This window comes from Tursiops truncatus, chromosome 4, assembly GCF_011762595.2.
Source record: "Tursiops truncatus isolate mTurTru1 chromosome 4, mTurTru1.mat.Y, whole genome shotgun sequence".
Taxonomy (NCBI): Eukaryota; Metazoa; Chordata; class Mammalia; order Artiodactyla; family Delphinidae; genus Tursiops; species Tursiops truncatus.
Window position 1 is genome coordinate 74,797,107 of NC_047037.1, and position 11,015 is coordinate 74,808,121.

Genomic DNA, 11,015 nt, shown 5'->3' on the forward strand with positions numbered 1-11,015 from the left:
GGAAAGGCAGCATTTTAGGAAGGGCCAGGGTAGAGATTCCTCCACCTAAGTTGTGCTTCTTTTACCAACATTACATCAAATGATTCTTTGGCCCTTAATAAAAGTAACCATCGGTGCTTATAATTTTCTCTCCAAGTTCCTAAGCATTTTCACTCAAAGTGCCTCCTCTCTTGGTTGACATCTTCATTCCTGGATACAGCTTTCAAGGGAGGCAGCAACAATACTGCTTCACCTGATTCTGACCTCTCCAAGCTGGAACTTCTTTTCACAGCTCCTCTAAAGACAATGGCCTATACACCATTCATGATGCTAGAGATACTTACAAGAGTGGAAGAGTGGCTTTCAGATATTGACTAAGAACCTCCATCCATCTACCCTTTATCCCTGGGAAGAGAAGGAACGCAAGCCATCTTTACTTCTCCGCATGTCCCTCACCTCTGTACCTCAAGAAGAGGCCATGCCGGTGTGATGGAGGGATCTTAGCACACTGAGTGGGAGTGGCTTAGAAAAGATGGTGGGCCCCTCTCTGCCACCCTCCTTTCTCCCTATTCCCTTTGCATTGCTGAAGAGGGCATCTGGCTCACAGTTTTCTTCTCCCATGCCTGCTGCAGTGCATTCATCTTTTTGGCGTCTTGGCCCATGAAGGTGCCCAAACTTGGGTTTGTGCTCAGGAGAAGGAACAGCATAGGTAAGCCTCTGGCCCCTGCGTTGTGCTCTAGGCCACCTAACAGAGCTTTCAAATGCAAGCTCCTTCGTCATTGCTCCCTGTGCATGTATTATCCTTAGGAACCTTATGGAGAAGAGAGAGAGAGAAGATTATGTCCCTTGTTTGGGAAAAGGATTTGAGCATTTCCTAGGTGTCCTGGCCTCCTAATTCACCAACTGTTAATGTTTTGCCACATTTGCTTTATCTATATATGGTATGTTTGCATGTGTATGTTTGGGGTGTTTTTATTTTTTCTTGTTTTGAACCATTTGGAAATAAGTCATAACATCACAGTTACCATTTTAACCATTTTTAAGTATACAATTCAGTGGCATTAAGTACCTTCACATTGTTGTGCATCCATCTCCAGAACTTTTTCATCTTCCCAAACTGAAACTCTTCCATTAGGCAACAACTCATTCCTCCTTCCACTAGCTCCTGGCAACCACCATTCTGTTCTCTGTCTCTATGCAATTTGACTACTCCAGGTAACACAGATAAGTGGAATCATACAATAGTTGTCCTTTCGTGTCTGGCTTATTACACTTAGCATAATGTCTTCAAGGTTCATCCATGCTGTAGCGTACGTAAGAATTTCCTTCCTTTTTAAGGCTGAATAATATTCCATGTAACATATATACCACATTTTGTTTATCCATTCATCCATTGATGTCCACTTGAGTTGCTTCCACCTTTTGACAATATTAAGTAATGCTGCTATGAATCTTGGGTACACAAATATGTGTTCGAGTCCCTGCTTTCAATTCTTTTGGGTATAAACCCAGAAGTGAGATTTCTGGATCATACGGTAATTTTATATTTAATTTTTTGTGGAATTACTATACTGTTTTCTACAGAGGCTGCACCACTTTACATTCCCATCAGCCATGGTTCCAATTTCTCCACATCCTCACCAACACTTGTTATTTTCCATTTTTTTAAATAATAGCCGTTCTAATCGGTGTGATCTCATCGCTGTTTTGATATGCATTTCCCTAATGGTCAGTGATGTTAAGCATATTTTCATGTGCTTTTAGACCAGCTGTATATTTTCTTTGGAGAACTATCTTTTCAAGTCTTTTGCCCATTTTTTAATCTAGTTCTTATTTTTGTTGTTGTTGACTGGAAGTTCTTCATATATTCTGGATATCAATCCCTTATCAGATACATGATTTGCAAATATTTTCTCCAATCCCATGGTTTCCTTTTCACTCTGCTAATTGTATCCTTTGATGCATACAAGTTTTTAATTTGGCTGTAGTCCAATTTATTTTTTTCTTTTGTTGCCCATTGGTGGCTACTAGAAAATTTTAAATTACCTGTGGTTCACATTATACTTCTGTTGGACAGTGCTGGCCTGAAAGTTTGATTAGATTCACTTTGGGTGAGAATATGTTACAGATGATGCTGTGTACTTCATAGTGTATCCCAGCAGGAGGTATACAATTTCAGGTTGTTCCACTAGTAGTGATGCTAAGTTTGATTGTCTGGTTAAAGTGGTAACTTTCATATATTTGGACTACAAAGTATATTTTTGCCTTTGCAGCTTCCAAATAATTTGTGAGATGACACTTTTTACCAGAATATTTTTTTAATTATCATCAAACCTTCTTAGCCCTCTTAGAGAAACCAACATCTACAGATCAACGCTAAGGTTAATCATCAATGAGTCAAATCCTGAATGCGTGACCTTCCTAGGGAGGGCAGCTCAGATAACTCTTGGCCTTTTTAGCCCTTGACTTTTTCATGGCTGCAACAGGCAGAAAACGCACCATGCCTGACCTTCCCCAACCTCCTTCCTAATGGCAATAAGTAATCCACAGCACTCACTTGGGCCAGTCGTTTCCATTGTAACTGTCCCTAAAGCTTACCCAGCTCACCTTTCCTGTCTTGTTATTGGCAACAACCTACTACTCCTGAATTTTGGAGAGTTCCCCAGGGGAGTCTCTCATGCACTCAAGAACCTCTCCCTTGTTTTACAACTCTGTCCCCACTTCTTTTTTCCTGTGACCACACTAACAACTGTGCCAAGGCTGGTGGCTCTCGGAGCTCCCAGATCTGCAAACTCCCATGGTGCCAAAGATGTGGGTTGACTTCCCAGAGTCTTCCCTGGTTAAAGCCATGCTGGGTCTATATCAGGTGGAGAAGACCACCTCTGTAGGGCACTTTTCCCCTGGGTGCCAAGATAACACCTCTGTTTGTATTCCTCTGCCTCACAGCATCAGTTGTGAAATCACGTTTTTCAGTTTCTGCTTGAGTCTCAAGAACTTGGTTCATCATAAATATCCAGGATAGACACCTTGCTTTCTTCTGATCTCCCTTGTCTTTCCAGGGGCCTGAGCAAAAACTCCTTCCTTCTTCCTTTAGCCAAATCAGTTCTTAGCACTCCTGCCCACTTTTCTTCAGAGGGATATGAAATTCATTTAGGCTCCAGATGGGACAACTAGTCATATTCTACATTACAGTCCTAAGTAGGAGAGAACCACTCAGTGAAATTTCTAAATTTTCTTCTATATGTTTGTGTGGCCACGAACCCATATGGCTGATGATATAATCAAAGGACTCCAACTAGGTCTTAAGAGTTATTCCCATTACAGATAAAAAGAGATGCTACTGACCTTTCCAGGAAAGACCCACGACCCAAGGATATCAGAGAATAGAGGAGGAAGTTAAGATTATGCACAAATGCTATAAAATCTTAAACCATTCTAAAAGAAAACATAGGAGAAAATCTTTGCAACCTTGGTGTACGAAAAGATTTCTTAGTGTACACAAAAGATAAAACAAAAAGTTAATAAATTGGACCTAATCAAAATTTTAAAATGTTGCTCTTTGAAATACATTGTTTAAAAAATGAAAAGTTATGCCACAAAATGGGAGAAAATATTTGCAATATACATATCTGGCAAAGGATTTATATCCAGAACATATAAAGAACTCTTACAACTCAATAATAAAAATACAAAAAAATGCAGTTTTTAAAGGGCAAAAAATGTGAAGCAACACTTCATGAAAGAAGATATGTGAATGGCCAATAAGCACATGAAAAATGCTCCACATCATTAGTTGTGTGCTAATTAAAATCATAATTGTATATCATTTCACACCCATTAGAATAGCAAAATATTTAAAAGACTGACCATATCAACTGCTGACAAGGACGTGGACAAACTGGAGTTCTCCTATAATACTGTTGGGAATGTAAAATGGTACAACCACTTTGAAAAAGAATGTGGCCATTTTTTAAAATGTTAAGCATACACCTGTCATTTAATCCAGTCATTGAACTCCTATTTATCCAAGAGAATTAAACATGAAAGTTTGTACATGAATATTCATAGCAGCTTTAATTGTAATAGCCCCAAACAGAATGCAACTTAAATGTCTCTCAACAAGGAAACAGATAAAATGTCATGTACTCATACAATGGAATACTACTCAGCAATAAAAAAGTATAAATTATTGATATGCCAATAGGATGGATGAATCTCAAAATAATTATGCTGGATGAGGGACTTCCCTGGTGACACAGTGGTTAAGACTCTGAGCTCCTGATGCAGGGGACCCGGGTTCGATCCCTGGTCAGGAAACTAGATCCCACATGCATGCAGCAACTAAGAGTTCACATGCCACAACTAAGGAGCTGGCGAGCCACAACTAAGGAGACCGCCTGCCGCAACTAAGACCTGGCACAACCAAATAAAAAAATAAATAAATATTTTAAAAAATAAGCTAATGTATACTTAGCCATTGGCACAAAATAGACATTTAATAAATGCATTTGAAAAATTATGCTGGATGGAAAAAGCCAGACACAAAAGAGTATATACTGTAAAATTCTATTCATGCAGAATTCTGGAAAATGCACACTTCCCTATAGTGACAGAAAGGAGATCAGTGGTTCCATGGGGCTAGGGGCAGAGGGAAAGATGGGCTGCAAACATGTCTAAGGAAACTTTTGGGGGATGCTGGAAATCTCCTGTGGCTTGATTGTGTTGGTGGTTTCCCAGGGGTATGCATCTGTCAAAATGCATCAAATTGTATAAATTTTCAAAGTGGCAGAGAGAGTTAAGGAAGAGGGGGAGTTGGAAGCTGAGAGCCCCTCATACCCCCAGGGAAATTTAGAGAAGATCTCTTTCTTTGTATGGGAGGGCTAAGGGAGGTTGGAAACAGGCTGGACTGAGTGCCAGATAACCATAGTCAGAGGAGGAGAGATCACCTCTGCCAATAAGGACCACTCAACAGTGATCAGTCCAAGCCCCTGTGAGCCCTGCACACATCCTTCCTGTCTGGAAGGCTTTCCTCTTCCCAGCCACATTCATCACTTCTTGTAAGACTCTCTTCCTCCAAGAATTATTTTCTAATTTATTCCCAACCATTCTGCATTCACAGCATGATTTCCACTAAATCACCTCTACTTCCTTTCACGGCTACTTGTTGCCCATAAATATACGTGCTTTTTGAGTCAGCTATTATTAAGCATTGGCAAGGAGGTAGGGAAATCGAACCCTCATCCATAGCTGGTACAGCCATTCTGAAGGAGAACTGAGTACCTTAAAATCTACCAAGCCCACTAATAGGTATACCCCCAGAGAAATTCTTCCTGGGGAACACAGGAGATGTGTCTAAGGAGGTTCATTACCTCAGTGTTGGGGGCCAACTAGGTGTCCATCTCTAAGGCACATGCAAGTAAAACTTGGTATATGCATACAGCAGAGTAATGAACTAGATATTCATACAGCAATCTGGATTGAACTCAAGAACAGAGTTGAGAGAAGAAAAGTAAAAACAGAATGAGATTTATAGCCAATTCCATTTATGTATTACACACCCACATAAAACAGCTTTGTGTATTTTTGTAAGTGTGCTCATATATCTAAATAAACATCTGTCAGATGGATTGGAAGGACTGTATTAAATATATTAGAGTGGATGCCTATGGGAGGAGGGCAGGAAGATTGGGAATGGTGGGTGAAGGGAAAAAACATTAAAATTAAATATTTTTTCTTGAAAAGAAAGAGGGTCATTCCATGGATAGATGATGATATCCCATGAACTGAGAATGGGATTAACTCAAGCATGTGCACCTGAATCCCAAAGGATACAAAAAAGAAAAAAATTAGAGATAGATGATAGGTAGACAGATGATTGATAGATGATTGATAGATAGGTAGATAGATAGATAGATAGATGATAAATTTTGCCTTTCACATTCAAAATGAAAGAACTAACTGTTCCCTGGTGTGGTGTATTAGTTTCCTATTGCTGCCGTAACAAAGTTCCACAATTTTAGTGGCTTAAAACAACATAAATTATTGTTGTACAGTTCTGCAGGTAACAAGTCCAACAGAGGTCTCAATGGGCAAATATCAAAAGGTCATCAGGGCTGCATTCCTTTCTGAAGGCTCTAAGGGAAATCCATTTCCTTGCCTTTTCCAGCATGTAGGAATCACCCACATTCCTTGACACATGGCCCTCTTCCTCCACCTTCAAAGCCAGTAAAGGCAGGTCTAATTTTTCTTACATATCCTTCTCTGACTCTGACCTTCTCTTCTGCCTCCCTTTTCCACTTTTCAGGACCTTTGTGATTACATTGAGTCCACCTGGATAATCCAGAAATATCTCCATGACCTAAAATCGTCTAATTCCCCAATACCATGTAAGTTAACATATTCACAGGTTTCAGGGGTTCACAAGTCCCATGTTGACATTTTGGGATCCACTATTCTGCCTCCCACACCTCGGCATATGGAAAATCATGATAAGCACAGAACCACATGTCCTTTGTTATTTTAAGTCAGTTATTCAGCTAAATAACAAAAGCAAAACAAAAGTGTGTTGAGTCCTACTGTATGCCAGATCCCTGTGATAAGAGCTGAGGTTAGCGCAGGGGTCAGGGATTGGGAGTTTGATGATTTCTCCCTCCCTTTCCAACAAAATTCCCATGCTGGCTTATTTTAGCTAAGGGATAAATGAGAGGTAATCTGCTTCAACCATTCTCATTACATTGTAAATGACTGGCCTATGGTAACCTTCTAGAAGAGACATTTACATTCTTTTTTAAAGGAGCACCCTAACGCAGTGCTTCTTTTTTTTTTTTTTAACATCTTTATTGGAGTATAATTGCTTTACAGCGGTGTGTTAGTTTCTGCTGTATAACAAAGTGAATCAGCTATACATATATATACATATCCCCATATCCCCTCCCTCTGCATCTGCCCCCTACCCTCCCTATCCCACCCCTCTAGGTGGTCACAAAGCACCGACCCAGTGCTTCTTAACCTCTAATGAGCATACAAAACAGCTGGGAATCTTGTCAAATGCAGTTTTGATCCAGTGGGTGTAGCATGGGGCCTGAAACTCTGCTTTTTGACAAGCTCCCTCCCAGGTGGTGCTGATGCTGCCTGTCCAGGTCGCCAGGTGGAGGAGCACAGCCCTAACTCAAATAAAGCTCTAACCCTCAGCAATACTTAGTCTGACCTTGCCACCGATCTATCCTTAGGAAGGGTTTGCCTCCATCTAAGAGTTCATAGTTGTCAATCAGTTTGCCAAAACATCACACTTTGTCACTGACAAAACACCTGTAGTAGAGGGGACACTCTGCCTATTGGTAATGGCCTTGGTTTCCCACCAAGGTTTCTGAACAAGACTCAAATTTATCCTTAGATATGGAGCATACTATTCACAATCCTTGATATAATAGTGAGTCACTTGTCTCCTAGACCAGGACTTCCAATATCCAAGGCTGACACCCCCCAGACAGTGACCCAGTGACCCAGTACCTGGATTCATACATATTGTTGGAAATTTGTAAAGTTTGAGCTATTTAAGGATTCCCTAGACAAGGGGCTAAAATCTGATTTAAGATTCAAAGTTATCTGTTGAACAGGGTTGAGCTTTTGTACACTAGCTCCTTTGGGGCGGTGGGGAGAGATGAGCAAGAAGCAACAGAACCTCTACAGGTAGCTTAGAGATCATCTTGATAGGGACCTCTGGCCAATGAAACAACCTTAGTAAAGTTCAGGGACCAATGAGAGGACACATGATTGCATCAAGGTGAATTGATAATGTAATGTGTCGGGTAAACGAATGCAGCGTGTTCCTGCATATACCACATGGCTGCTCCTGATTCCTGAGCTTGGGCAATACTACTTCAGGGAACACTTCTCAGTATTGATGCACTTTGATGTCCTCTGACCTACGACTTCCCCAAATCTTTGTTTTGGCCTCTGAAAGAGATTACATTGGGGAAATGAAGCAGATCCGTACCTGCAGTTCCATACCTTCTACCTGCCAGACAGCTAGGTCCATCTCATCTCCTTGGCCGAGGGCTGTTACGTTGTTCCCCTCAAGGCCTCCTTGAGGGGCCCCCATTTTACGTTCTCTCTAGGTCTCCTCCCCACCTTATCCTGGGTGGGTAATTGCTAAAAACTCTCTTGTATGGGCTAACACTACTGGGGCTCCCTGATCTACTCTCAGCATTCATCCAAGTATTGAAATATAGAATTTTACCCCTGGCAGCAGCTTTTAAGACACAGTCTAATATGCATCACTGTATGGATAAAGAAAAGGAAGTCTACAGAGGGGAGTAAGTAGATCAAGATCGACTGCAGTTCATGGCAGAGTCTATATCCAAACCTAGCTCACAGAGGTCAGGTGACTTGTTTGAGGTCATATGTCCAGTTGATGGCAACACTGAGTCGAGAACCCAACTCCAACTCCAAGACTTTTTTCCACTACGGCCTCCTTCAACCACAGCTAGACCACCACTGCCCACCCCTGATGGGAGGACCCCCCATTATTGATTCACTAATGCCTTTGAAGATATTCACCTTGAGGGCTGAGGGTCAAGGTCTGCTTTGGGCGAAAGGGTAAATGGCGCTACCTGGGAATGCTACTGACCAAGTCTGGTCTTTTATCTCACGACTGTGTTACCCTTCCCACCTAATTCTGTTTTTATGGCTTAAGCTTTGTAATTCTTTTCCTACCCAATCCCTGTTTCTGGCCATGTGTGATTACTATCCTGCTATTTCAAGTTTCTTTCCAGTTGGGTAAGTCTCCACTCTTTTTCCTAGCACAAGGTTTTTCCTTTTGATTTCATCTCACCTGCCTGGGGGGTGTGGTGCGGGGAGCAGCTTACCTTCGCACCCTTCTGTTCACGTCTCACTCCTTTCCACCTCTCCACTTTTCACCACTGTCTTACTTCCCATTTCCTCTCTCCCTTCCACTTCTCTTGGAATGATGGCCCCTGAATTTCTTGCCCCCATCAAGATGGATGGCTTTCCTCCTTCTATTTAAGGGAGGGGGGGAGCCGTGAAAGCCCCAAATGCCATCTTTCATCTTCTTTCCTATTTCAGCACATATCCTATTTATAACTCTGCCTCCTTCTTAGCAGATTGACACAGCACTCTGCTTGGTTCCCAGAATAAACGCAATTCAAGAATGAGTGGCAAGTCCAGGCTCCCAGGATTCTTCTGTAGGCAGGCATTTGTTAGGAGTGTTGCTGCCAGCACTGGAGAAGTGTCTCTGCTGCATCTGTGCTTCTCTGAGCCCATCTTCCGCTGTCCTGGAAACTCCTCCCATAGAGGACTTTCTTCCTAGCAGATTTCACTTCCTGGTCATGTTAGCACCAGCTTACATTAAAGGTGTTTTTTACTCCCCTAGCATCCACTGGCTACACTATAAAAGATACTTAAGAAATACTTGTTGGGTGAATGAATGTTGGCATATTAATAATAGGTCATAACTGAGTTTGTAGGAAGCCAATTTGGAATTATAGCTGATCGTCAAAGTGAACAATACACATTAAAATTCACATTTAAAAATAAAAACCAATTTCATATTACACCCAATATTGCTGATGTTCCCAAATAATTATAAAACGTGAATGAAGGAGCACATTTACAGAGCAACTTCCACTACTAGGAACTGTACTTTCGTTAAATGATTTCATTTATTCTACAACCTCTGAAATAGGTACTGAAATTATCCTCATTTGGGGGTAAAAAAACACAGACTCAGGTAGGTGAGCAGTTTGGCCTAGGTCACAGAAAGAGTAAGTGAATTCAACCCAAGCTATGTGCCTTCAAAGCTCACTTTAAAAACTGAGAGAGGATTTGGGGGTCTCTGAACACAGCACCTAAAGTAGCACACGCTAATAACTTCTGGTTCAATGTGTGTCCCCTTGTCTATTTCTTTCCTGCCTGGCACATAGTAGATGCTCAGACAAATATTTGTTGAATTAAATTATCGAATGTACCATTTAGACTCAGTTTCTTAACCTGGCATTATTCTAATTTTCCGGACTTGACGTACACACGTCAGAAGAAACCCAGCATCGAGGTTTGGAGGGTTATCAGATGGGGATGCACGAGCCAATGTTTCTGTCTTCATAAAGGAAAACAGATATGGGATGAAACCTTAACAGGCAGGATTTAGGTCAGAACTAAAGGAAATACTGTAAGATACTGGACCGGGCCACTGAAGAAAACCATATGTTTTGTCTACAGATCCCCATCTCTCTGAGATGAGCCAGATTCCTGCCTGCTGGGAAGGCTCTGCTTCTGAGGGTCTGCAGAGGCACCAGAAGCTGCTCTTCTGCAATTGTGGTAACAGTAGGAAGAGTGCTGCAGAAGCTGCCCTAGTTCAACGGCACCCTCTTCACAGTAATGTGGAGTCGTTAGTTCCCTTGATTGCTCTCTGATGCGTAGCTTTAATTGTATCCTTGCTTTTATGGAGAGAATAGAATCATGTTCCCAAGAGGATAGCTAGGAAAACCCACTCCCAGCCTCCAATACAAAGAGGAGACTGCAGAAACTGCTGCTTCATGGGTGGGCACAGGAGAAAGGTGATGAGAGAGGACAGCTACCTCCAAAGGTGTGGTGTTTATGCATGGAAGGACCACTGTCCCCTTCGCCTCTTCTAAGAGTATAAACAGCAGAATTTTATTCATAGGAAACTGCCTGGAAATTGCATAGGAAATTTCCTATGCATAGGAATTGCCTGTGGAGGAGGGTTTATGTGGTGCTGAAAAGCTACCATCCTCCCAAAAAGCTGTCCCTCACCCACACTGGAGCTTCCATGGACAAATACCACTACTGACATAATTGTCTATTGCCTTCCTCAATTTTTATGCATGTTTCTATGCAATTGAGATCATACTGTATATACATTTTGCAATCCATCTTTTTCACTTAACACTGTAGTTTATAAGCCTTGGAGGCTTATAAACTACAGTGTGGGAGGATTTGGTAAAATCCATCCATTTTATAGTTGAGGGTGATGTCAGGCAGAAACAGCAACAACGACC

At 41.6% G+C, this 11,015-nt stretch overlaps 1 long non-coding RNA gene across 1 annotated transcript; it reads left to right on the forward strand.

The window, feature by feature from the left end:
• Positions 1-653: 653 nt before the first annotated feature.
• LOC141278478 (uncharacterized) lies at positions 654-10,638 on the forward strand. The gene is made up of 3 exons (XR_012331236.1): positions 654-688; positions 6,284-6,365; positions 10,216-10,638. It is a non-coding gene; the product is annotated as an uncharacterized lncRNA (long non-coding RNA).
• The last annotated feature ends 377 nt before the right edge of the window (positions 10,639-11,015 follow it).